The 25325-nt window shown below is 39.0% G+C and overlaps 2 protein-coding genes across 3 annotated transcripts in view; both read left to right on the top strand.

The window, feature by feature from the left end:
- LOC139949578 (uncharacterized) overlaps positions 1-25325 on the top strand; it is a 222733-nt gene that overhangs the window by 95284 nt on the left and 102124 nt on the right. The gene's annotated exons all lie outside the window — the stretch shown is intronic.
- The window catches only part of LOC139949577 (growth hormone secretagogue receptor type 1-like), a 206504-nt gene that overhangs the window by 88429 nt on the left and 92750 nt on the right, over positions 1-25325 (top strand). For both annotated transcript variants that reach the window (XM_071947976.1, XM_071947977.1), the window contains exon 4: positions 6124-6239. The gene's annotated coding sequence lies outside the window, so the exon portion shown is untranslated. The remainder of the gene's footprint in view (positions 1-6123; positions 6240-25325) is intronic.

The following is a 25325-nucleotide window of genomic DNA, read 5'->3' as shown; positions in this document are numbered from 1 at the left end:
TTTAAAGACTTCTCAATCGAGCGTGATACAAGATGCTTTCCTAGTCTGCGCATTTCCGAAAAAACTCTTAAAGTGGAGTTTGTTAGAAACCGCACGTGTGTTTGCGTACCAGATATTACATTAGAAGACGAAGAAAGAACGGAAAGGAATGAAGAAGGAAAACAAGGATTGATCCGCAACTACAATTCTTTTATATGTGGTTATTTTCGTTGTTGACAATATACAGGTCAATGCATTTAATTTAATGAGGATATGGTTACCAGATACCGTTCCTATGTAATCTAAACCACTCTTTACCTGGGAATAAAAGCGAGGGAGCGTGGCGCCACGCCGTTCACTTCAATTCCCCCCGTCCGCATTGACCAGTCTTTAATTTCAAAATTATGAATTTGGCAAGACGGTGTGCTGATTGCTTTCTATGAGATTTCAGGTGGATCACACAAATTAAAGGAGGAAAAACACAAAAACAAAATAGTTTGATAGGATTGATAATATTTTGCGGAATAAATTAACTGCCTGAGAACTGGCTAGGATTTTGTGTCCTAGGGGGCCTGACTAATTTTCGGGTCATACTGACATTCTGCTGGGTCAGGCTTGACCCTCTCCCAGGTCAAGCTAACTCGGAAACTGGGTTGATTTGATGTGTATTCTGATGGATTGTTTTATTCATTTCATCTCAATTTCTTGGTTTCTCTCGAAGTGCATCAGCAATAGCAGGAACAATATACATACAAATTAACAAAGAAGTGTTAGAATGTCCAATAAATACTGATACTAGTTTCACATACATGGAGTTACAGGAAATATTACCGAAATATGACTGAAACTTCAAAATGGAAGGGGTATTGTCCAACTACAGCCAAACTCTAATTTAACCATAAGCAATTTGTGTCCTTCAACCAGCTTCCTGATCATACGTTGATTTCATCGATTTTCATGTACATTGAAAAGTCAAGTCTGCTTTTGACACGGAGCGGCGCAGGGATCCCTTTACATGCAAGCTTGACTTTAATCAAAGGGTACAGATTAACATGTATCCCAGTGGAGTTGGCTTCCCTCGATCAGTTTGCAAGAATTAAATCGGTTCAGGAGTACGGTAGTTTTACAGTTACATGAGCATATAATGTTTGTCAATTTAAAGGCAGTGGATACGTTTTGAAATTGTCAACAGTTACAGGCACTGGATGGGTTGGGTAGTCAAAGTCAAGTACTCTGAGTTGGTGTATCCCCAAATGTGAATACAAAGCAAAATGTTTCAAAAATTGGTAATTGTCAAAGACCAGTCACTTGGTGTATGCCAACATATGCATTAATAAACAAACCTGTGAAAATTGTCGAAGTTGCCGGAGAGTGATAAAAGAAAAACACCCTTGTTGCACAAATTTGTGTGCTTTCAGATGCCTAAAAAAAAGACATCATTTATGAAGTCTTTTAGTATTTAAAAGAGTAGTTACCTCTTTCTCAAAAACTCCATTTCTTTAGAAGGAGCCGTTATTCTATCAATAGCTCTATGCACGTTAACGTGAAAGTTTTTGTGATAACAACTGTTTTGAGTATAACTCCAATTGTTTACAATGCCTTTAAACTGATCTTGTGTGTGGGGACTTGGAGTTCCTCAGTTGAGGTTTTAAAGGACCGATCGTAGTGGAAATCATTTAAATACACACTTGGTTCTTGAATAAACATCTATTGCCAGAACTATTTGATCTTTGCTTCTTTCAAAGATTTTAAGGCTGATCAGGGACTATTTCCTCATTTAAGTGTCAAGGAGAAATTATTTAACTCTCTGACCATTTTACAGCCTGCTTTAGCCATTTGCTAATTTTTTGCCCTTGGAAAAAAACACAATTTTATACGTTTTTCCTCGTTTTTTCCTGTTTGCAAATCCGAATTTGCATGTCTGTCACATCTCGTTTCGTAGGTTAATCTTTTTCGGGGTAAATTTTTCGTTGAAAAGATTAACCAAAGCTTTTAATGTTTGATTGATAATGCCTTAACACGTATGATTTCCCCCTTCCTATTCCGGGAACTACGCCGTCTAAAAACATTTATTTGCTGCAAACAGATTATACATAAATTCTTATTTGTTTTTCAGGAAAATTTGAATTGTGGTTAAAAATACCTGCTCCAGGGTTTAAGTGTTCATGCAAGTGCTTTGAAAGACAAATTAATGAGTAAAGTAAAAAAGACATAGGGAATCCAGGAACTTGCGAGAAATAATTAAACTAGGTCTGGGACGGATGTCTTTATGTGAAGTGGATTAATTTGTCTTTAGGTCCTTCCTACATTTGTCAATTATATGTGGAGAGTAATCGTTTTCGGCGAAAGTTGAATTAAACTTTAGCTCATTAAGCACTATATTGTGGGATTTTAACATCGGGAACCGGAAAGGCGGATGTAGTTGTAGGTATAAAGGCTGATCTCTTCTGATGAAGTTATTACTGTATGCGGCCGTGTTGTGTTGTGTTTGCTTCACTGATGTGGGAAAGCAAGTATTTTGGTGTCTTATTGGTGTCTTATTTTGGAGCAACAGTACAAAACGGTAAGAATGTGTAATTTTGTTTATACGAGTGAATTGATGTTTTCACTCTTGTTACACAACTCGAAGTTGAACACAAGGATGACTGCCTTTATACTGAACAGCAAAAGGGATACTATTATGTACCACTATACATTGTTTGCCCTTTGTCCCGATGTTTTGAATAATCGGAAAATATAATTTTTACCTTCACCTGTAAGAGTTTTTGTAAACCGGACTGATATTCTTGCCTTTAATCCGGTCTTGACTTTTGAGAGGTTTAAGCTTCATATTAAATATTGTTGCTTTGCTATCCTTGTTCCAACGATGCATTTATATTAATGACCTATACGCAGGTACTTAATAGGCTTATCGCTTTGAGGTTATGTTATCTGCGCGTAACTCATGCCTTTTGTCGGAAAGTCAGGCTGTATTTATATTTCCAATTTCTTCTGTTATAACGTTGAATTTTTATATATAGTCAGTACTGATACTTTTGCCGATTTTTGTAGTAATCAGTGAAACGTTGTGCTTACTAGCTACTTCTTGTGCTTAAAGGCAGTGTACACTATTGGTAATTACTCAAAAGATAGAAATTGGCATAAAAACATACTTGGTAACAAGAAATGGGGAGCTGTTGATAGTTTAAAACGATTTGAGAAACTGCCCCCTCTGAAGTAACGGAGTTTTTGACAAAGAAGTAATTTTCAACGAATTTGATTTTTGAGACGTCAGATTTAGAATTTGAATTCTCGAAATCAATAACTGAAAGCACACAACTTCGTGTGATAAGGGTGTTTTTTCTTTCTTTATTATCTCGCAACTTCGATGTCCAATTGAGCTTAGATTTTCACAGGTTTGTTATTTTTATGCGTGTGTTTAGATACAGCTGTTTAGATACAAGTGAGAAGGCTGGCCTTTGACAGTTACCAACATACTCCAGTGTCTTTAAGCAGCTCTATGAAATTGGGCCCTGATTTTACTCATCTTAAGATTGATTAAAGTAATATTATTGTCATCAATCGGAGGAAATTGTCTGAGAACTTCATCAATCAAGCCTTTAACTGCATTATTGATGGGGTTCTTCATCTGGTGTTATTTCTCGCGATGCAGCAACCATTGTTTGAACAGAACCGTGTCAATGACCAGAGTGTCAAACGTTGAGTTCAGACGTATTTTATTTATTAATTTCTTAACTCTTTTGATCCAAGATCTTATCTGGCTTGATCAAAAATTCATGGTGATTGATGCATAACAGGGATGCTTCGTGTAGGAGAAATGATATATTAATATAGAAATAAAAATAAACTGATGGGTTGTTTTTGAAAAAGATCACAAACATCGCACACGTTTTCCGCGTGACCCCAACCTAGATCATCCATCATTATGCAGATACCGGAACTATCAGATGTGTGTGTTGATACTGCCATTGGAACACTAGGGACTTTAAAGGGTTTTAATTTCCTGATAGCTAGGGGGTCATTGTCCACGTGTCTGCCCGCTTCAGGACATGGATCGCCGTCGAGAGGCCGTCACCACACCACCCGATTTGCAATCATTTGCTTTTTAGATTACGTGAGTTTTCTATGTGGCATGTTCAGTGACTTGATTGACTCTAGAATCTTGAATTGTTGTTCTCAACAAAAAGAATTGCTGCTGTCCTGGAGAGGGTGGGTTGCAAAATACAATGTATGTTTTGGTGCTTATGTCGTCAATATTGTGCTTATCTGTTGTGGATTGGAAGCTCGATCCCTCTTTTTGCTGACAGTGCTTCTCTTTGGAACCTTTGCAGTTTGTTGCAGTGACTGCAGCCAAATTTTGAACTGCTCCTGGGAAAGGGCTTTATAGGTAGCAGTCAACACTGGCGAATTGTTGTTTGTAGGTTAGGTTGTGTTGATTGCTCCTGATCGCTTCGGCTGATCGACGGTTATCTTGGATGATGAATGGAGGTGTAGTTATATTTATTTGGCCATATTGAATTCTGTAGAGGAATTCAACGGTTAAAGCAAACGTCTTTCGTGCAGGTAGTCACATCCAAGCAATGTGACAGTCGACATAGGCTGTTACGGGTTCTGTGTCAAAACCCCTGTGGGAGTTACCACGCGTTATTGATCCACTGTTAATGGTTCCCTGTAATGACATAGTATCTAACCATTGATACCTGTATACTTCACTGGCTGCAGGGTGAATGGCAAGTCAAAGTCTGCTGCATACAATTGACCATCTTCCAAATTAGTTTTGAAGCCGTCTTATACATAACCATGAAGTTGGTGTCATATTCCCGTACACGCTTATCATGTTCATTATACACAAGAATAAATCAACAAATCCCGCTGAGTAAGTCTTTACAATCATTTACACGTGGTGGTTGTTTGAAGAGAACTAGGTCAGGTTTAAACCTTAGCTTTAGTGAGTCAATGTATACCCATAGTATCAGCATAAGTGATCGGGTCAATTCCTCATTCGCGCGTTAGGGTATACCAACCAGTAACTGTTGATTTTGTTTACATACAGTGGGTATAACTGCAATTTGCTGACCTTACCCGTAACCGTTTAGACGGGTTGTGCACAGTTTTCACCGACGACCCCCGGTTACGTTGAAACACTGCTTTACAAAGTCAAAAAGAGACTCCCGAATTACTTAGAACATGGAAGTCAATTATCAAATGAAAAGTAACAAGACTTAAGTTTTTTATATTGATTGTTTTGTGGTTTTCCTCTCGAAAAATCTGTAGATATACAGCAAGTATGTTTTTGAATGCCTGATGCGAACAAAAATGTAGTACTTTACTTTAAATACCGGAACGCATAGTGAAGTGAAGTTGCGAGGATTTTCACACCCAACCTTCTGTAAGAAATGTCAAAGCAAATTATTTCAAGATGGCGAAGAATCACTCATCCGTTTAAGTGCAATAGACGGCCTGTTGGAAACCGTTACCGAAATGTGAACCTAATGGCCCGGGATTAACATCAGTGATTAAAGAGGTCGCTTAAGAAAGAAACGAACAAAACTACTCTCCCTTTACATTAACAAGTTTTCAAAACTTGTGCCAGGGATTTTGTTCTGCTACTTTCTCACCTTTTAGAGTCTAAATGAAGTTATCTTACTAATTGTGTTAAAACAAATCCGTTCGCCTTCAGATTTGAGATTGTCAACACACATCGTCTTATTAGGATAATTGAGAATAACAACAGTGTTACATTTTTCTAGTCTAAATGCTTTTTGATGATGAACTTCATTAACAAAAAATTTGTATGAAATAATCTCTGAGATAAAGTCATGTTCGAGAAACTGTGTGTTTAAAAAGTATTTTGGAAAAAAAATGAACATGTGATTTCAATTTGTACAACTGTTAATAGAAGGACAGTGTCTAGTGTCTGCTCTGGAATGGTCTGGGTTCGGATCCGACCCTATATATATGCCTGTGTAAAACCACAATTAATATTCCTTATCCCCGTTGCAAAGTTAACGTCTATTAAACGGAAGAGTGTGTTTTCCGAAAAACTGTGCGACATAGTTTTCACTATTAATTTTATAGAGATCCTGCAAACATGAAAACAATTGATTAAATAGTCGATCCCTCCTTTGTATTCTTTGTCTCCAGGTAGTTTATTGCTGAATTCAACTCACTTGAGTGACTTCTTGATCCGACAAAATACTCACCCCTTCGGACCACATTAACACCACAAGAACGTCTTCTACATACGGATTATAAATCAAGTAAGTGGAGCTCAAAGTTTGTTCAATTAATTTCTTAACTTTTTTTTATGACTGGCTTATCTTGTCATCACCGCTATTGCCCATGACGGTACTCCGCTCGACCCCATCGGTCCCGTCATCAATAAAAGGTTCAATGTGTGAGCTGATAGCAAACAGAAACTCTCGTTCAGGATGTGTTAATGCATTATTCATCACTTCATTCATCCCTTCATTAATTCATTCATCGATTAATTAATTAATTCATGCAGTGATTCATTCATTTGACTCGTTCATAAATGGTTTGTTAAAAACAAATTAACAAAATCGCGGCATCATCAGCCGAGTTGCTAGTATAAGGTTAGATTACAAAAGTATTTAACGTATTAAAAAGGGGGAACGGAAAAAGTACAACGATTATCGGAAATAAATTAAACCTTATAACAGAAACGCAGAAAAATCAACTATCGGTAACATTACGGTCAGGTTAAGGCAACGAATTTTGTGTTCATTTCTTATTGGACTGTTTGACTTCCGAGTGGCGCATCGGCCACATTCTTTGAAACGCATACATTAATAATAAAAATACATAAAACACAGCATTTGTAAAGGCGCACTTGTTCTGTATACACATTCATAGTTGACAGCGTGATCAGAGACGATCACACCCGCAGCTGAAGAGTGCACGAAATTGAGGCACGAAAACATGTTTTTGTATCGATATGAAGGGGATCTGAAAAATATCCCCGCGGTCTCACCCCCACCTACACAATTAAATGACGCCACCGTTGGTCACCCCGAATAATTATGTCCACCCACCACCACACACCCCATGGTTACAGTAACAAAATGGCAGATATTAAACTGACATGGGCCCCAACCATGCACCTTGCAAACATTTACTTTTGCAAACCTATGGTGTGAAGTCAACAGTCTTAAAATGTCACTAAATTGGACAGCGCCATCATTTATTCACCACTGAAACAATTTGAAACTGCTGAGAAAGCTTTTAGATTATTTCTTTAGTAAGAAACGTGGGTGTTCTAAACTACTTGTTCAATCCCAGCGAGCTTAAAGACAATCATTTTTAAAAGTGCTTATAACAAACTCCTCTTATATTAAATGTAGGCGTTCTGATGCTTCTTGTTCAATTTTAGCAAGCTTGGAGACAAACTATTTTGAAAGTACTGAGAATCTGTTACGATTACTTCTCTTTAATGAAATGTGGATACTCCGATACGTAACTGTTTGAATTTCATCGTGATTGGCTGCATTGCGCAACAGCACCTTTAAACAGTTAGATGGTGGATGAACTACGTAAAGGAATTGGTCTGGTACCTCCACCAAACCTTGCGGGACGTTGAAGTGCCCTGAGCGCCACTAAACTGACGGATGCGAGTGCTATACGACGCCACAATTTGTATTGTTTTGTTACGTAAATAATTTGGCCCTCTCAAGTTCCAAGATAGGTAAAATTTATTAAGTTGCGATCGAGCCTTAGTTTTGTTTCAAGGCAAAATCATGACAATAATTATTTCCAAAGGTTCTAAAGCTATATTATCACTTCTACCTGAAACCAAACTGACGACTTCAAGAATTATTTCTTATTAGCTTATAAACCCCCAATCTCACTACCACCGTTACAATCCATTCCCTTTCGTACACGACGTGACAAAATCCACCGTCGCCAAGTGAAACGCACGGCTCCAAATCAAAACATGATTACCTTGACACGGGTAAACACAACCCCACAAAATAACAAACCCGCCAGCCGCACTGTTCCTACACTCGTATTGATACAATATTTAATTTACTGGACAAATGTTTGCCTTGACATCCAAGGTAGTTGAGTTATTTTCCAATTCCCAAGTTGTTTAATGTCTTCTAGTATACGGACGCTGAGGCAGACGAGGAGGCTACCCGCAGAAAACAAGAGATACCAACTGAAGGAGATACCAAGTTTTAACCAACCGCTGTACACGTACATAGTGCGACAGCGCATTGTCACAAGAGGCAAAACCAGACAGGTGTGGACGTTTTTGTGTGAACAAACAGTGTAGGCTGACCGTAGGAAAACACATCCCAAGGCACCAAGAGCCGATTGAAGGCGGGGGGCGGGGAAGTATTAGTAGAGTTGGAATATAAATGTTGGTTGAAGTCGTGGATCGATTGCTGACATTGGACTAATTCACCGGTGAGGTTACAGTTGTGTCTAGTCTGGCACGTATGTGGTGGCCACCAATAATCCAAACAGATTGCATTTTCTTTTTCATTGGCTGATATTGACAGGAAATGGGTTGAAGGATGTCGGGATAGGCGGAAGCAGCGAGCTGTATTAAAGGAACACGTTGCCTTGGATCGGACGAGTTGGTCTATAAAAAGCGTTTGAAACCGTTTGTTATGAAATGCATATGGTTAGAAAGATATTTTAAAAGTAGAATATAATGATCCACACAAGTATCACTCAAGAGGGAAGGTTGCTTTATTTGTCTGCCATTTTTCAGTGTTTATTCGAAGTAATAACATGTGTACGCGATTCTCAACCTTTTACGCAATAACGAAACTTTGGTAAGGTATTTACGAAGACAGAGTAAACAACATCACCTATTGTAACTGGAAAAAGATGATTTATAAATTAGTCTCTGAAATGCTACTCCCTTTTAATAATTTTTATTGCAACAAAAGGGCGCAAATAACAAATTTCCGCGAGAAAAATAACTACATAAATTAACCAGTCCAAATAAATATATTTCCCCAAGTCAGAAAGAAAAAAAGAAAGAAAAAAAAAAGACAAGAAAAGGTGTTTTTTTGTGGGTTCAAATTTGTTAAAACCTTATTTAGTCTACAGGTGCCTAGCCAACTCTTTGAATGATTTCCAAGCGGCTCCCCAGTGATTTATCAATTAAATATAATTTATCTCTCCTTTCTCTGCACCGTCTGCGGTGATAAAGGCACACACTTTTAATAAGAGTTGGATTTCTGCAACCCCAGCTGTGATTTCATTTGGTTTTGATAGTTTTTTTGGCTCAGTTGACACGTCACATGCATGGTAGCATTCGTTCTAACCTCTCTACAACAAACAAATTTGAGGTGGCCGGATATACTTGGGGGGAAAAAAGCAATTAGAGGGAGTCAATAATATTCGGGACGTCGTTTTTGTGGACAAGATTTTGCTAAGGTTGAAACGTCAGGCCTTTCAAAATATGTTCATTCATCTATAGATCATTTTGGTTGCAGCCCCCCCCCCCCCCTTCATAAATACAGCTTTACGGACTGAAAACTTTCATTTTATAAAGTGAACAACACAAGTTATTTAATTATGCTTTTCACCCTTCTTAAATATTTTGGCCATTATCTCGATCAATCTGGGCAAAAAGTGCTTAAACTAAGCCTGGGATGAGCCAATACTGTTGCCATGGTGATCTGTATCGTGGCGTCACTATACCTCATCTTTAAACGAATCTTGTGGAATTGAACACAGACAGTGTTCTTGTTTTGTTTTGTCACTTCTATGCTATTCTTTTAACAACGTGACAAGATGTACGAACTCTTTTCAACACCGAGTACGTTTGTAACTAAAAAATGTTTAAACACATCTATGTTTGTTGACCCAAACAAACCGAGGACTTCTCTAATTGTTTGAACTTAACTTTGAACTTGATTTTTGAACCATATCCTTTTTGGTCTTGTACACCAAGTCAAACTAAAGTGAGTCCTTGGTTGCAGCAGGTGGACAAAGACACTCCCATCTTTATCGACTTGTCAGTGTCATCCCATTGTTTGTTCACCTTTTTGTCTTGACATTTAATAGAGCCCGGTTCATACTTCCTGTGAATGCGAATACGATACGATTTTTGACGTCGCATGGTTGTTTTTTCGATACGAATGTTTCGCAGGAGTTGATCACAATCCACTGATACGAATTAATCGTTGCGAATTTGTGACGTCAAAATTGGTATCTCATTCGCATTCAGGAAGTCTGAACCGGGCTTTAATTTTGTGCAAAAAAGCGAACCGAGTGAGCCCTCAGGCCGTCACACAACCCGGAACCTTTTAAAATAAAAATGCCGTACAGCACCTTTAAAGGCAGCGGACACTATTGGTAATTGTCCAAGACTAGCCTTCACAGTTCATGTATCTCAACAAAATCATTAAATAACAAACCTGTGAAAATCTGAGCTCAATCGGTCATCGAAGTTGCGAGATAATAATGCAAGAAAAATAACCCTTGCCACACGAAGTTGTGTGCGTTTAGATGGTTGATTTCGAGACCTCAAGTTCTAAATCTGAGGTCTCGAAATCAAATTCGTGGACAATTACTTCTTTCTCGAAAACAATGGCACTTCAGAGGGAGCCGTTTCTCACAATGTTTTATACCATCAACCTCTCTCTACTTCAAAAGTGTCCACTTCCTTTAACTTCATAAAAACGGCTTTATCTGGTTTGTCCTTTACGCTTGATGAAACAATTTGATCCTAGATCAACATTTTGCTTGGAGGCGATCCAGGCGTAAGAAATGTTAAACTTGACCGAAGCCTGTGATGACAGCTCCAGCTTGAGCTGTGCGGCTGTGATCAATCCCCTTACAAACATGATATGCCGTTTACATTCGCAAATCACCAAGTAATGGGAGCTTAAGGAACTAAGTCCTTGAGATCAGATGCATGCAAGCTGCTTCTTAAATACCTTATCGTGTTTCCCACCTGGAGAAGTAATAATGGTTATCCCATTTGTCGTTTTTGCCTTGCGGAATAAGATTGAATGTTTTTTGGGGAAGTCACTTAAAAAGTTAAAATTCTGCTAGGGTTGAAACGTCATGCCTTTAATACATTTTGCATTTATCCGTAGATCATTTTGGTTGCAGCCGTCCCGGCCTTTCCGGAATGTAATGTTGGAAAGTTAGCTTTCTAGCAGCAATTATAAATCCTTTTATGTAAACCTTTACTCTTCTTGAATATTGTAACCACAATCTCAATATCCTTTTTGGCAAAAAGCCCATACTCTTGGATGAGTTTATACTGTTGTCACGGTATACGAATTGTTAAACTTGACCAAAGCGGGTGATGCTTAGCTTATGTTGCTGTTAAAAGTCTCAAAATAAATGGATACCGTTTACTTTAGCAAAACACCACGTAATAAGAGCTTAATGAACTATGTCCTTGAGAATAGATGTACATACCGCATCTTGCCTCGTTCCCAACCCTGGGAAGTAATCATGGTTTTCACATTTGTCGTTTTTCCTTGCGATTAAAGTTTTATGAGAGACCTCGGTTCGAGGTCCACCTTGGATTTCCAATCGCCCCCAATAATTAGTTTTCGATGGTTTGTTGGTGGTTTTTGAAGATGTGCTCGAAGGTCTGCCCAAATTCTTAGATTCATGTTATTTGATTCATCAAGCGGTAACGGTTGATTGGAACGTGTTTACATATACGCGAAATTCGTCACCGTTTTAATGTAAAGCTACTCATCTTAAAACAATACAAACAAAAAATGATTGTTGAAGAGCCACAGGCCCCTTATATGCATTCTTATAATATTACACACAAGAGCGTAAACAAAAATCAAGTCGGGTTTTCAGGTTTCACGAAGAGTTGATCGTTTTGGCAGTCTGCGCGTGATCACGTGATTTGCGTTGCTCGCCCCTTCCCTATAATAATGTAAAACACGTTTTCGAAATTATTTACAAATTTTCTGTTCTTTCCGTGGCGTTTGTATTTTTTGGGGGGCTCACATTGTGTTGTTCGGGTTTCTTAGAACTTGAAGGTTTATATTGTTTCATGTGGTGCCCTAAATATTGTAGTGTGGTTTGTTTTAGTGCTTGTTATTGACCCGCCGGTTGTGACCCTGATATGGATTCTGTAGTAATTATTAAGATATGATGCCCTTGGCTAATCTGCCGGCATTGTTCAATATTGATTGCAATAGTCATTTTGGGACTGGGTAAATAATAATTGTAATGAATATTTTACACTTTGCAAGGGTGAAATTGATCGCGTTTTCTGGGAGCTCATTAAATGACTGGAACAATACATGCCTATGTATTTACCGTTTAATCCCGGTCAATGAATGTGAGCATTTCAATCCAAATTTGTTTGCTAGTTTGTTTGTTTGTCTGGGTGTTTTTTTTTACAAGCCTTGAGTCAGTCTTTACGTTAGGTAAGCTTTTTTCTTTTTTCTTTTTCAAGGCATGTGTTGAGTATGGTCAGAGTCTTAAATAGTGCCCGTGAACGAATCTTTGAGTTTCACTGTTCTTTTTCGGGACAGGTGTTTTGTTTGCTCACAGCCTTGGTAAAGATATCTTGTTGATGTCGTTTTGCAAGGCTGTCAGTAAGAAGTTTTCCCAAATCAGGGTCCCGCTCCATCTATTACGCATGCCCTAGTTTAACTGTTGACGAAACCGTTCAATTTTGTTGTCAACGCATGAACAAGAGAAGGGATCTTTTTTTCTGGTTAGATACACAATTACATGGTTTTCATATCAAAGTGAACAATCATAACAGCATACCAGACGGGTAACTGTGACGGATTGCTCGTGTAATCGCTTTTCTCATATAATCTAACACGCTATAGGAGACGATGCCTCGTCGTCGACCAATATTATCATCGATATACAGTACCTAAATTGGCCCTTTCCCCTCACAAATACAGCGTTTCTCTTATTTACTCTCTCTCTCTCTCGAACGCAATCAAGACGTTTCCCAGATAGCACAAGTAGAGGAAAGATCTACCATGTACTTGAGAGAGATATAGCTTGTCTTCATGTTGTTAATGGAAACGCTCGAGGGCAATGCTGAAACGGTGATTGGCGATTCCTATTTAATTTCTGCATGTCTTGAGACCACCAGAATCTCGTCAACTCTATCGCTCATTTGAAAAGAGCAAGACGAGGGGGCTTTCTTCTACTTGACATTGGGTTGATCGTATACACTCGAGCTAATCAGTGACAGGGCAGGCACATGTCTCTTACGCTAAGAACTTGACAAGGTCATGTAGAAATAGTTGTTTTTGTCTCTCTAGTGATTCTGATGCTTCGTTGATATTTTGTTTTCTTTGCGTTGTTTGTGTAAGACACACGGCAATGTGAAACAACTGCGTTCTCCCGAAGACGGTGGTCAGCAGAGCACACTGACCGAAACATCGACAAGTAGAAACCGGCTCTGCTATGAGAAAGGTTTGCGGTAACACCATTTAATGACTATCTCTAATGAGTTGGGGTGGTTCTGAAAAGAACCGTTGGTTTCAACTCGACGTTTTGATCAGTATGCTCTGATCGTGTTCTGGAGAATAGAGTTTACATGGTGTCACCGCAAACATTACTTCATTCCACTGGCCCCATACTTTGTGAAAGCACCATTCTGTGCGTTTGTTAATTCCATGTTAAATCCTGGTAGGTCTCTATATGAAACGTACTCTTGAACTTTGAAAAGGACAACAACTGTTACCCAGAAATAGATCATGATTACCATGTACATCGCCTGGATGATTTCGAGTATGGATTTTACTCAAAACCAGTTCCCATATTTCAAAATGCATGAGCATGCATGACAATGTGTTCAAAAAGCCTTCCGAGACTTTTTCATGCAGTATAATTTGTGAAAATTCTGAAGAAACATTTCCGGGGAGCATTAAGCCTCAAACAGCTTCTTTTAGCAAGTACTTAGTGGTTCATCTAACAAAATCCAATTCCCGACTTGCATACCTAGGCGGAGAGAAGCAATGTAACGTTAACATGTCTAGCTCAAGGACACTTGCGTCATGACCGGGATTCTAAACCCACACTTGTGACTGAGCCATCATAACTGGAGTCTGTTGCGCTAGACAGCTGGGCCGCGACACGACAATAAAACTTGCTGTAGACTAATATCAATTAATAATGCCCTTTCAAGTTTTTTATGTGCCCAATGGTTTTTTTTTCCAAATTAAGAGAAAATTATAACAAAGTAGTTAAAATTCAATAGATGGAAAGTCTGCGATAAGTAGATCTTCAACTATAGCATTGATCTGGTCATAAATACTTATTTTGTATTTGGCAATTTCACATAAAATTTCAAGTGAACAAGTTTTTAAAAATTTGTTATATGGCTGTACATGCCTGCTGGTAGCTATAAAATATATAATACTTATTGTTATGGCACTTCAGAGGGAGCCGTTTCTCACAATGTTTTATACCATCAACCTGCATATGTTAAGTGTCACCAACTGTGAAGGCTAGTTTTTGACAATTACCAATAGTGTCCACTGCCTTTAACCAAAAACTGACCAATCATAATATAAAACACACTTCATTAAAACATGCGATTGTTTGGTTTCTAGATAATCCCCCTTTTCGTTCATTTGAATTTAAAGTATCAAAATGAAACATGGTTCAGTCTGAGAATTTTGTTTTTGTCAACGACAAAAGGCTAGAAAATCATCTTCGCATTCACACTGCAATGGTGATATCTTCACTTTATACAGCCAGTCGTGTCTGTATAATACAACAAGCAAGTCATGTCATGTAGAGTGCTGTGAAGATTAATCTAAAAAATGTAGAAGCCTTTATTGTCATCCAGGGTAATCGAAATTGATTTTGTTTGACCTAAATATATTTCCAAGTATCTGATCAGATCCGGGGAAGACGGCATTGTCATGGAGTTGTGATCGAAGAGGGGAGGGAAAGGGGGTACAAAAGCAATACCGAAAAAGATGAAAAGAAAGAAAAAAAATCTAGAGGATTGCTTGACTTATGATGATAAGAAGGTTTATGTAGGATTTGAAACTTTGCATGATGGAAAAATAACTGGTAAAGTTTGCTATAAAACACGATGTGATAATGTGAATATCTCTTTTGAGTAGTGTGAGTTGGTTTTGAAATACTCAATAGTAATTTCTCGATAATCGGTATCATTGTATTGGTGTTCATTTTGATTAACAGGACACTTCATGGTTTCCTTTTAATGGATGGTTGATAACTCTTTAACTGTATAGTGTACACTGGTCCCCTGCATGGATAAAGACACGGCACCGATCTTACAAGCCTATTGGTTTAGTAATGATTTCATTGGATAAAGGTGCTGTGACGTAAGCTTTCCAGGTCTGCGTTATGATTGGTCCGAGGTTATGTAATTTACCAGCTTGCACGGTCGTCTGCGTGTGTGCAGCGTGTGCATATTATTGTGTAGTACATAACACTGTTTCTATCAATGTGTAATGTTTTTGTGTACGTGTGAGTTGACTTCGAATCTTCGTGTGAAATGAATGCGATGTCAATGGTGCATTTGACAACGACCAGTCAGACTATAGTATCTTGGGTTGTTCATGAAGTGTGGCGTCAAAATGCTCAGACAAAGGCTCTGTATCTGGGATACATTTTATCGATAAATGTTATGCAGTGTCCAAGTTGAAAATCTTCATCAGAGTTGTGGCTTTTGCCATTGCGTGACGTCAATTGAACGTGCTGACTGACGTTGCGTTCAGTCAATGCTCAGTCGGACGTGACTACACTGATGATGTGTTATGATGGATGTTATAATATAGTGCAGACAACCACTTATCACAGAATTTTCAAACCAGTTTGAAGCTGGAAGCGTTTCGTTATTAGCTTCAAACATTGTGCATAATAATCAGAGCTTTAATCTTTCATGCAGACCCCGACATGAATCGTTAGTTATTAGTAGAGATGAAGTATGTTGTATCGGTTTATGATCGGGGTAATCGTCAAGTGTGACGTCATTCCACTGTAAGCCACGCCCCGGTCACACAAACTAACTCATTACCAGGGCCCAATTTCATGGCTCTGCTTGCCGCCGAATTCTGCGCTTACGATGATTATTCCCCGCTTACGTGCAAGCGCCGAATTTCTGCGCTAGCCTTGTAATTTGAGCAGGTCCCAATTTCATGGCTCTGCTTTTCGTACGCAGAGAATCGGCGATTACGGAAGCAGGGAATTCTGTGCTCATACGGCAAGCGTATTTCACTGGTTATCGGTGAATTGTGGCTTCTGCGCATGCGTAGTCCACGTTACTGTAGGCATTCTACGCTAACAATGTTTACGAGGTCTTCGATGGTAAGCAGAGCCATAAAATTGGGCCCAATCCATTGTCCCCACTAAGCCACCAGTTTTGGTCTAATACTCGAGCTTTTGAACGGGCCAGAGGATAGACTTGGCGGCTACGCTTTGATTTAGGAATAGTTAGTTTCTCTTTCATGGTTAATTTATATTGCAGATCTGCAATATGCGACGTCACAGTTCAATGTTGTGTTCCCCCTATCTTCCTTCTGAAACGGAGCGTGTTTTTTTTTTCTGTTTTTTTTTTCGCAGTAATTATCAGCAGTTGAAAACTTCTTGATGTTTGCTTTCCATCATTTGCCAAAATGAGTCCCTGTAATGATACACCGCATGTTGACCTGATTGCCGTTTGGATGAATCGTAAATATGTCTAGAGCAGCAAATTAGTGTATATTTTGTTTTTGGTAGCCGTTTCCCTCAATGTAAGAGCAGCGATTTCATAAATCTGACCTAAATGTAGCCCCAAACATGCCCTATATGTAGCCCGGACCTAAATGTAGCCCGGGCTACATTATGGTGCCGCACAGACGTCTAAATGTTCAGTTTGGAAAACTTTAGTTACAACTCAAGTTTTGTTTAAAAAAAAATCAAAATTAATAAACTTCATTGAAGAGGATAGGTCAAACTTTTTGAAGGTATTGTAATTGCTGTTTTTAAAGGAACACGTTGCCTTGCATCGTAGAATACAATGATCCACGAGTTTGTCTCGAAATTGCCTGGTTTTCCTTTTACTGTGCGAACTAAAACGGTCCCATAAATGGCCGACCCTGTTAGTCTACGAGGTAAAAGGAAAACCGTGCAATTTCGAGGCATGTTTGTGTGGATCATTGTATTCTACTTTTACCACATCTTTCTACCCATATGCATTTTATAAAAAAAAAACGGTTACAAACGCTCTTCAAAGACCAACTCGACCGATCCAAGGCAACGTGTTCCTTTAAGTACGATTTGAAACTTTGCATGGTGGAAATACGATATAGAAAGGTTTGCGGTAACACCATGTAATGACTATCTCTAATGAGTTGGTGGTGGTTCTGGAAAGAACCGTTGGTTTTAACTTGACGTTTCGATCAGTATGCTCTGATCGTCTTTTTGTGTTAATGAATTATTTATTCCTTTATAATGAAAAGCCATTAACAAAACACTTTAAAAGAAAATCAAGGCTTACTAATGCGTGAAGAGGAGGTACGAAAACAAAGCATTTTACGGAATGCAGTGTGTTTTTCCGGTCCCATTCTTGATAATGTATTTGTGTAGCCATCAGAATTGGCAATGAGTTTTATGCTTTGGGTCAAAAGAACAAAAGGCAGATAATTGTTCTAAGGAAGAAGACAGAAACGTTTTTGTTTGAGTTGGCGAAGCAATTATTCGCAAGATAAATCACATTGAAAATGTTCACGGCCATGAGGTTTCTTGATAATGTGCCACCCGCGTGTCCAGCCTGGTTCCTCCTGAGGGGGGGGGGGGGGGGGTTATCTGCATTTTCTCTTCTCATCCCTATACTCTCGCCTAGCTGAGATGTGGAACAATGAGCCCATCCTACATCATGTTTTCCACCTATTCGTCTCCTTGAGTATCATTGTCTCGTGCATGCTTCCATGCATATTGATTTTTTTGGAGGAATATCTTTTTCTGTTTCCGTGTGCGAGAGAGTGATTTTCATTTTTGTCCTTACATGCCCCTACTTAGAGTGGGTTTTTAAAACCATATTCGTGGCGAATTTGCATATGATGAAGTAAATCATTTATACAAACACTGCTGTGTATGGGGAAAATAAACATGGTTTTATGTTGGCAAACTTGCATTTGAAGAATTAAATACAACAGTGCTGTGCAGGGGGGGGGGGGATATAATAATATAATTTCAAAGAAGCTTTTACTGTGAAAAAAAAAACCGACTTTTGGAAAACAAATCCGCCTTCTCTTTCGTTCCATAGAACAAGAAGAAAAAAAAGAAGAAAAAAAAGGTATACGTGGGCATGCTTGACACAAACAAACAGACATCAAAATTAAATTGGAAGGAACACTCCAACCATGACATCTAATTTGAACGAGCGAATCTTTTTACCGCTACTTTTATTATTGCCAGTGACAAAATGTAAACGCCACCCACTCCGGCATTGAAGCGAGTGACAGCCACAATAGGTTTAAAGTATCCAAACCCGTGCTTGTCATAAGACCAGCTTATATGTTTCGTGTAGTGCAAGGAGCAAAGGCGCAATATTTTCGATAAATACACTTTTCGCTGAGGTGACAGCATTTCAGATGAAAGTAGATTGTCACCTGGGCACAAATTTATAAAGTGGTTTGATTCAGATTGAGATTCAGATACAGGTTTATTTCCATACAAATAATGACAAGCATATGAGTGAACCAAAAATACAAAAATAAGATGCAGTATGCAAGATAAATGTAATAAATAGTGTATTGAGGCTGTTTTGAAAAGCAGAAGCTTGTATAAAACAGCCAATATGCAATGTATAAGCAAAATATCAGACAGACAAACCAACAAAAGGACGGACAAACATTGGACATGACCACAAGCTGCAAAAGGCACACTGATCAAAGATTATGATACAATGAATTCATAACTAATTTAGCACAATCATTCGCTAATCAATATTTTCTATGAGGAACCATGTGAACAATAGCCCTACATACTTTCACGAGGCAAATGAACAAAAATGAAAAGTAGAGTAGGCTTCTTGTTATCAGCCTGAAAGGGCTGAAAGAAAGAGTTTTGATAGCTTAAACTAATTCTCAAATGGTTCGCAGCAACCCAATTGTAGGGACATGTGTCGAGGAAACTAAGAGTTTGTGTCTATGAAAGACTCTACTCAACTGAATGGATAAGAAAACACATCTTTTGATTGCAATAAGGTGTGGGCCGTGTTCAAATGGGGACGTTTGGAACGCTAGGTGGCAGCAGACCCGCCATGTGAATCCATCGTTCTCAAAGTGCGCATGTTCAGAACTACATAAACAATGGGAGTTTCTACCCAGTTCCTCTGCTGCCACCTAGCGTTTTAGAGCCTCCAATTACTTCAAACCGTGTATCTGTTTTTTGTGTAATCAGTACCGGAAGTGTTCTTGTAATATCAAGGAAACTAGTCATGAAAGCAAAGTGTTAATGATATAATGCCCCGCGTAGGTGAAGCGCGCAGGTAAAGCGGGCAGCCATTTTAATGGCCTTTTTATGCTTATCAATCAAATCCACAATGAGACGACATCAGGCCACTCGATGGATGTTTTCTTTCAAAACATATCGCTTACTGAGAGCGTTGTTCGTGTGCGGTTGCTCTTTCGTCGGGCAAGGGGTAAAATGATGTTCTCCCGCATTGCTTCCTTGGCGACTTGCAGACTTATCCCGCAGCTGTTATGCATATTGGTTGAGGTATGCTGTTTACCCTCTGATGTGACCGTTGGGAATTTAACAAGTTGATTAATATGTCAATGTTTTTTAGTGCAATCCTACTGTGGCTGATCTCCGCCAACAACTAAACACTTTTCCAGTGTGGCGTTATAACGCCCTATACGGCGTTATTACGCCCTATGGCGGAGATCAGCTACCGTACAATCCTGTGTTTTTTTACATGATTGGTTTCCTTTAAAAATAACACTCTTCAGGAACGCCCCAACAACTAGGTCATTTGCTGACATGGCTGGATCCTCAAATGTGACATCAAATGCATTATATAATGGGTGCGTTCGTTTAGCTTCCCTGGGTCGACCCCTGTGTGTGGCGGTGTTTTTTTTCCCAGGACGAACGTGGGTAATTATCTGCACACGTTCGTCCTGGAAAAAAAACCCGCCACAACCGGGGTCGACCCAGGGAAGCTAAACGAACGCACCCAACATATAACCAAGAGTAAAGTAAAAACACGTGTCTGTCATTCCTTTGGAAGACCCAGTCCCAGAGCAATTGTGCTCTGGAATAGCTCAGGATACATTATATTTGATGTATGGAATGGTCGTATGGATCAGTAGATAGATAATTTTTTAAGTGGATTTGCTTGTTGTCCATGCCATTCCAATGTTCATCCCCAGTGCATTTGTCTCGGTGGTTGTCCTTAACATTGACACATGCGTGCATTTAGCACGTCAAAGCAAAGGTAAGCCACGACATCGCCCCAAGCACGCTTAAAGAACGACATTTTTAGATTGAGACTATTTTGATGTGTTTAAAGTGATTTAACATTCACATGTCTTTAATTTGGTATTATAGCATATTTTTGAGATGTATAGATACTTCATGCCTAAGGCCTTTATAGGCATATGAAAGCGCAAACACTTGTGTACGAGGGCTGTCATTTTCGTTCAATGCTCTCTTGCAACTTCGGTGACCAAATGAGCCCAAGTTCATACAGATTCAAATGTTGTGATATGTTGTTTCTTAATATGGTTTGTATCTCAAGGCAAATTCCCATGGATTGAAGTTCTCTGATTCTTTTTCCCTTGATTGGAGAGACCCTCTTGAGTACGGCTTGTTTTGAGGGTTAAAACTGGGCTTAAATTTCCAAGGTTTCCCCCGTACGGTGTTTTTTTCAGGAAATCATTGAGATTTTCTTTATCCACAGGGCATTAAATGGTGAATCCAATCGTCTTGGGGAAGTATTCTGTATCCAGTTCTGTATTGCCCGTGCTTAAAGGAACACGTTGCCTTGGATCGGACGAGTTGGTCTATTAAAAGCGTTTGAAACAATTTGTTATGAAATGCATATGGTTAGAAAGATGTTTTATAAGTAGAATATAATGATCCACACAAGTATCACTCGAATTTGCACGGTTTTCCTTTTACGTCGCGAACTATCACGGTCGGCCATTTATGGGAGTCAACATTTTGACTCCCATAAATGGCCGACCGTGTTAGTCGACAGGGTAAAAAGAAAACCACGCAATTTTGAGGCATATTTGTGTAGATCATTGTATTCTACTTTTACAATATCTTTCTAACCATCTACATTTTACAACAAACGGTTACAGAACGCTTTTCAAAGACCAACTCGACCGATCCAAGGCAATGTGTTCCTTTAAAGGCACTGGACAGTGTTGGTTATTACTCAAAATAATCGTTAACATATAACCTTACTCGGTAACGAGAGAGCTTGATGGAGAGCTTGATGGTAAAACACATTGTGAGAAACTTAGTCTTCAGAAAAAGGTAATTTCTCACTCAGATAAAAAAAAACCTTCAGCTGAAGCGTTTTATTATGTACTATCTGAAAGCACACAAAGTAATGCAACAAGCGTTTTTTTTCTTCCTCTAACTATTCTTTAGCAAATTCGATAACTAATTGAGCCCAAATTTTCACAGGCTTAATATTTTATGCATAATGTTTGGGATAAAGAGTGAGAATACTGATCTTTGAAAACAACCAAATGTGTTCAGTGCCTTTAATATTATCCAATCGTCTTGGGGAGAATATTGTATCCAGTTCCTCATTGCCCAGCGATGTCAGCCTCTGTCGAGCGCTGAAGGGTTTTCACTTCCCCCGTTCATTTTTTTGTGGGCAGTGTTTGTCTTTGATGATTGTAAACCTGTAAACTAATACGTTGTTTCCCGCAAAACACTAGAGAGTCCTGAGTCAAGTGGCTATCTAATGTGCACAGCCAAAATCATGGGTACAACTTTGTTCGTGTCCGTTTTATAAATAACAGTTTGAAAACCACTGATGTAGCAGTTATCTCAATGGTATTTATATATCAATTAACAATCACTGTGTAAATAATAATAACATGTTTTTGAGTTTGTCTTATACAAGATCTGCAGTGAGTTGTATGTTGTTGTTTTGGTGTCACATTTTTTTGTCTTTAACGAGACTGTCTGCATTTTGCGCAGTGGACCTTCTGGATGTCGTTAATACACGCCTTTAAATTAAGATTGTGTACATGGTCTAATAGTACATAGTTGGTGGGTACATGCTCACTGATGGTATATTCACGCCCTTTTAAAATGCAGATAATGTTTTTCGTATGTAAGTCATTGTTGAAAACACTTATGTCATACTTAGTTTTGCTGAGTTACCCCCAGCGATCATTTGAAAGGAACTTCACAAGTCATAGTAAAAGCTTTCATCATGACCATGAACTTGTCTAAGAGACCAATGTCAACCAAGTTATTACTAATATTCAGGCTGAAATTTCAAATCGAAAATGGATATCGGGACGTTCCTCCACGGCCAATCAATGATGTTGCTTCTATCCATTAAGTAAATGCATCCACCCACTATGTCTTAGGGCCATTCAACAGACAGGTAAAACTTTAATTGTATCGTACAGGTCTTCGATTACATGGTGACGTTGATGTAACGGCACAATGATTCAATAAATGCTCATGTGTTCAGACAGCTTCCCACATGGTACACGCATCACAGTGGGGCGAGACTCCATAAACGCATTTTGAGAGCCTTAATTGGGAAATAACTGTGCAATTTGACAGTGTCACTGATCCGTCTGAGCTTCATAATCTACGGTGAATGAACAGCTCCGGTGAAGCGCTGAAGCGCACTGAAAGACATTACAAAATAACTCAATAGTTTGTGTGTTGTGTTGTAATTAAAGGTGTGTCACAACGTCATCGGGTGTTGCAGGAGCAAGCTGATTTTGATCTTGCAGTTTTCAATCAACAAACCATCCAATCAAGCTGGGAACAAAAATCTATAAATTCAGTGGTCAGGGCCGGGTGAAAAACAACTGTTAGGAGTGTTTTTTGGAAGCAATTTGTTTGGTGTTCTCTTTGCGTCACAGCAACATTGATTGAAAAATACTTCGGATGGATGCTTTTATATTTACATGGTGTCACTGCAAACCCTGACTAAACGTGCCTTTTCTGTTTGAAATGTTTGAATTGTTAAGGAATAAGAACACTTGAGTGTAATTTATCACTGGTTTTGTTTCTGTTTTTTTCCCGTCTCAGTTAAAACTAACACACTGAGCTTGTAATTACTGTCAACAAATATTGTTTTGTTCTGTTTGGAATGGGTCAGACTCTATTGAGATCGAGATTCTGGTCAATTCTGACCCAGATGTGTTTGAAGTCAGTAACAAATACTACCAGTTTTAAGGCAGTGGACACTATTGGTAATATTACTCAAAATAGTTATCAGCATACAACCTTGCTTGGTAACGAGTAATGGGGAGAGGTTGGCAGTACAAAACATTGTGAGAAACGGCTCCCTCTGAAATGACGTAGTTTTCGAGAAGTAATTTACCACGAATTTGATTTCGAGACCTCAAGTTTAGAATTTGAGGTCTTGAATCAAGCATTAGAAAGCACACAACCTCGTGTGACAAGGGTGTTTTTTCTTTCACTATTATATCGCAACTTCGACCACCGAATCAGCTCAAAATTTCACAGGTTTGTTATTTTATGCATATGGGATGTTGAGGTACACTAATTGAGAAGACTGGTCTTTGACAATTACCAATAGTGTCCACTGTCTTTAATTTTGCTTTTATATCTTAATATCGAGCCATCCCTTGCCTCGTGATTCCCCTAAAAACGAGCGGATAAATGTTATTCCCGTATTAACAGATAACTGATACTACTGGGACCGTAAATAATGCATACAATAACACGTTGGACATGTTCAATTTAGTTTTTTTGACATTTCAGACAGAATTCTGTTTGACATGCCAGCAAGAAGTATTTGTTTGTGTAATGATGAAGCTCTCACACGTCTTTCCTACTGAAATGTGAGCTGATTATATGGAAGCTAATCAGTCTAATGTGAAATCATTGGATGGGTATACATCCAGTTTGAGTGCAAATTGTTGTTTTCATCAAATCGTGTCGGTTTGTGAGTCTCTTCTTGGAGTGAAATCGAGTACTGCCACCAGCCATCGATTTCACCAAACTCATCCTAACTTAAATAGGATTAATCTTAGGACTTAGGTCGAGTTTAGTTCCGTATCCATACACGTTTCACGTTTGCATTGAACCCCTCCTAAGTTATGAAGAGTTCCTCGTCCAAACTCGAGATAGGATTAATCCTTGTTCAGTGAATTCGTCTGCAGGACCGGGTTTAACGAAGCACCCAGATTCGTCTGAAGATTAGTTGTCAATATTATCATTAGTGGTTTGTATTATGACATCACACTTTCGAAAAGATTAGTCCCAGGAAATATTAAAAGTTTAAACCACGACTACTCGTCAACTCCTTGGGAAATCCATCCCGGTATTAGCCATTACTCCGTCGAGTATTAAAGCCATTGTACCCTTTCGGTAAACAGTATTGTCCAAGGCCCACACTTCGTGTATCACAACGTGAAAATGTAGGCTCAATCGGTCATCGGAGTCGGGACAAAATAACGGGAAAACCCACCCTTGTATACGCGCGTTTCGCCGTGTCATGACACGTGTTTAAAATAAATCCGTAATTCTCGCTATCGAGAATTTATATTGTTTTACTGTTTTCTCAAAAAGTAAAGCATTTCATGGAATAATATTTCAAGAGAAGTCTTTCACCACTACCTTCTGTAAACCCTGTAAGTTATTTGTAAATCTGTGACCTTTTTTTTCTGTACCGAAAGGGTCCAATGGCTTTAAGTGTACTATTTTCTGAAGCACTGTCCCTTCATCGGGCGTGTTTTTCGTTCTCCACCCCCTCAACTCCATCTGCACCGTTTAAGATATCAAGGCCCGAAAATGAAAGCAGGATATGCTGTATCATGCTATTTGACTTGGGGCCCGAGGGCCTCCAAAAACGTACATCCATGCACCAGTATCGTACATGAATCCACCATGGAAAATATATCATTGGTAACCCGGGGCTCTGAAAGGAAGACGGTTCCTGATTGTCACGACCGTAACCCATCATTCCACTGTAGTCAAGTGTGGCAACCCGCCAATCCTTTTATCTCAATCTCATATCGGTAGCCACATCGCTGTAAAACGCTTTGATGGAAAATGTGATTGTCGGTGTGCACCCCCCCCCCCCCCCCCCCCGTCTCATGCGCCCTACCCCCTTAGGAGCAATGGGCAGCTGTACTATTGTATGAAATACACGAAGGAACATGCTTTGAGCTCATTCAGGGAACTTTAGAGTAGCATCAAAATGTGGT

This window comes from Asterias amurensis, chromosome 17, assembly GCF_032118995.1.
Source record: "Asterias amurensis chromosome 17, ASM3211899v1".
NCBI lineage: Eukaryota > Metazoa > Echinodermata > Asteroidea > Forcipulatida > Asteriidae > Asterias > Asterias amurensis.
The sequence above is the reverse complement of the archived record's forward strand: the minus strand, read 5'-3'. Positions and strand labels throughout refer to the sequence as shown.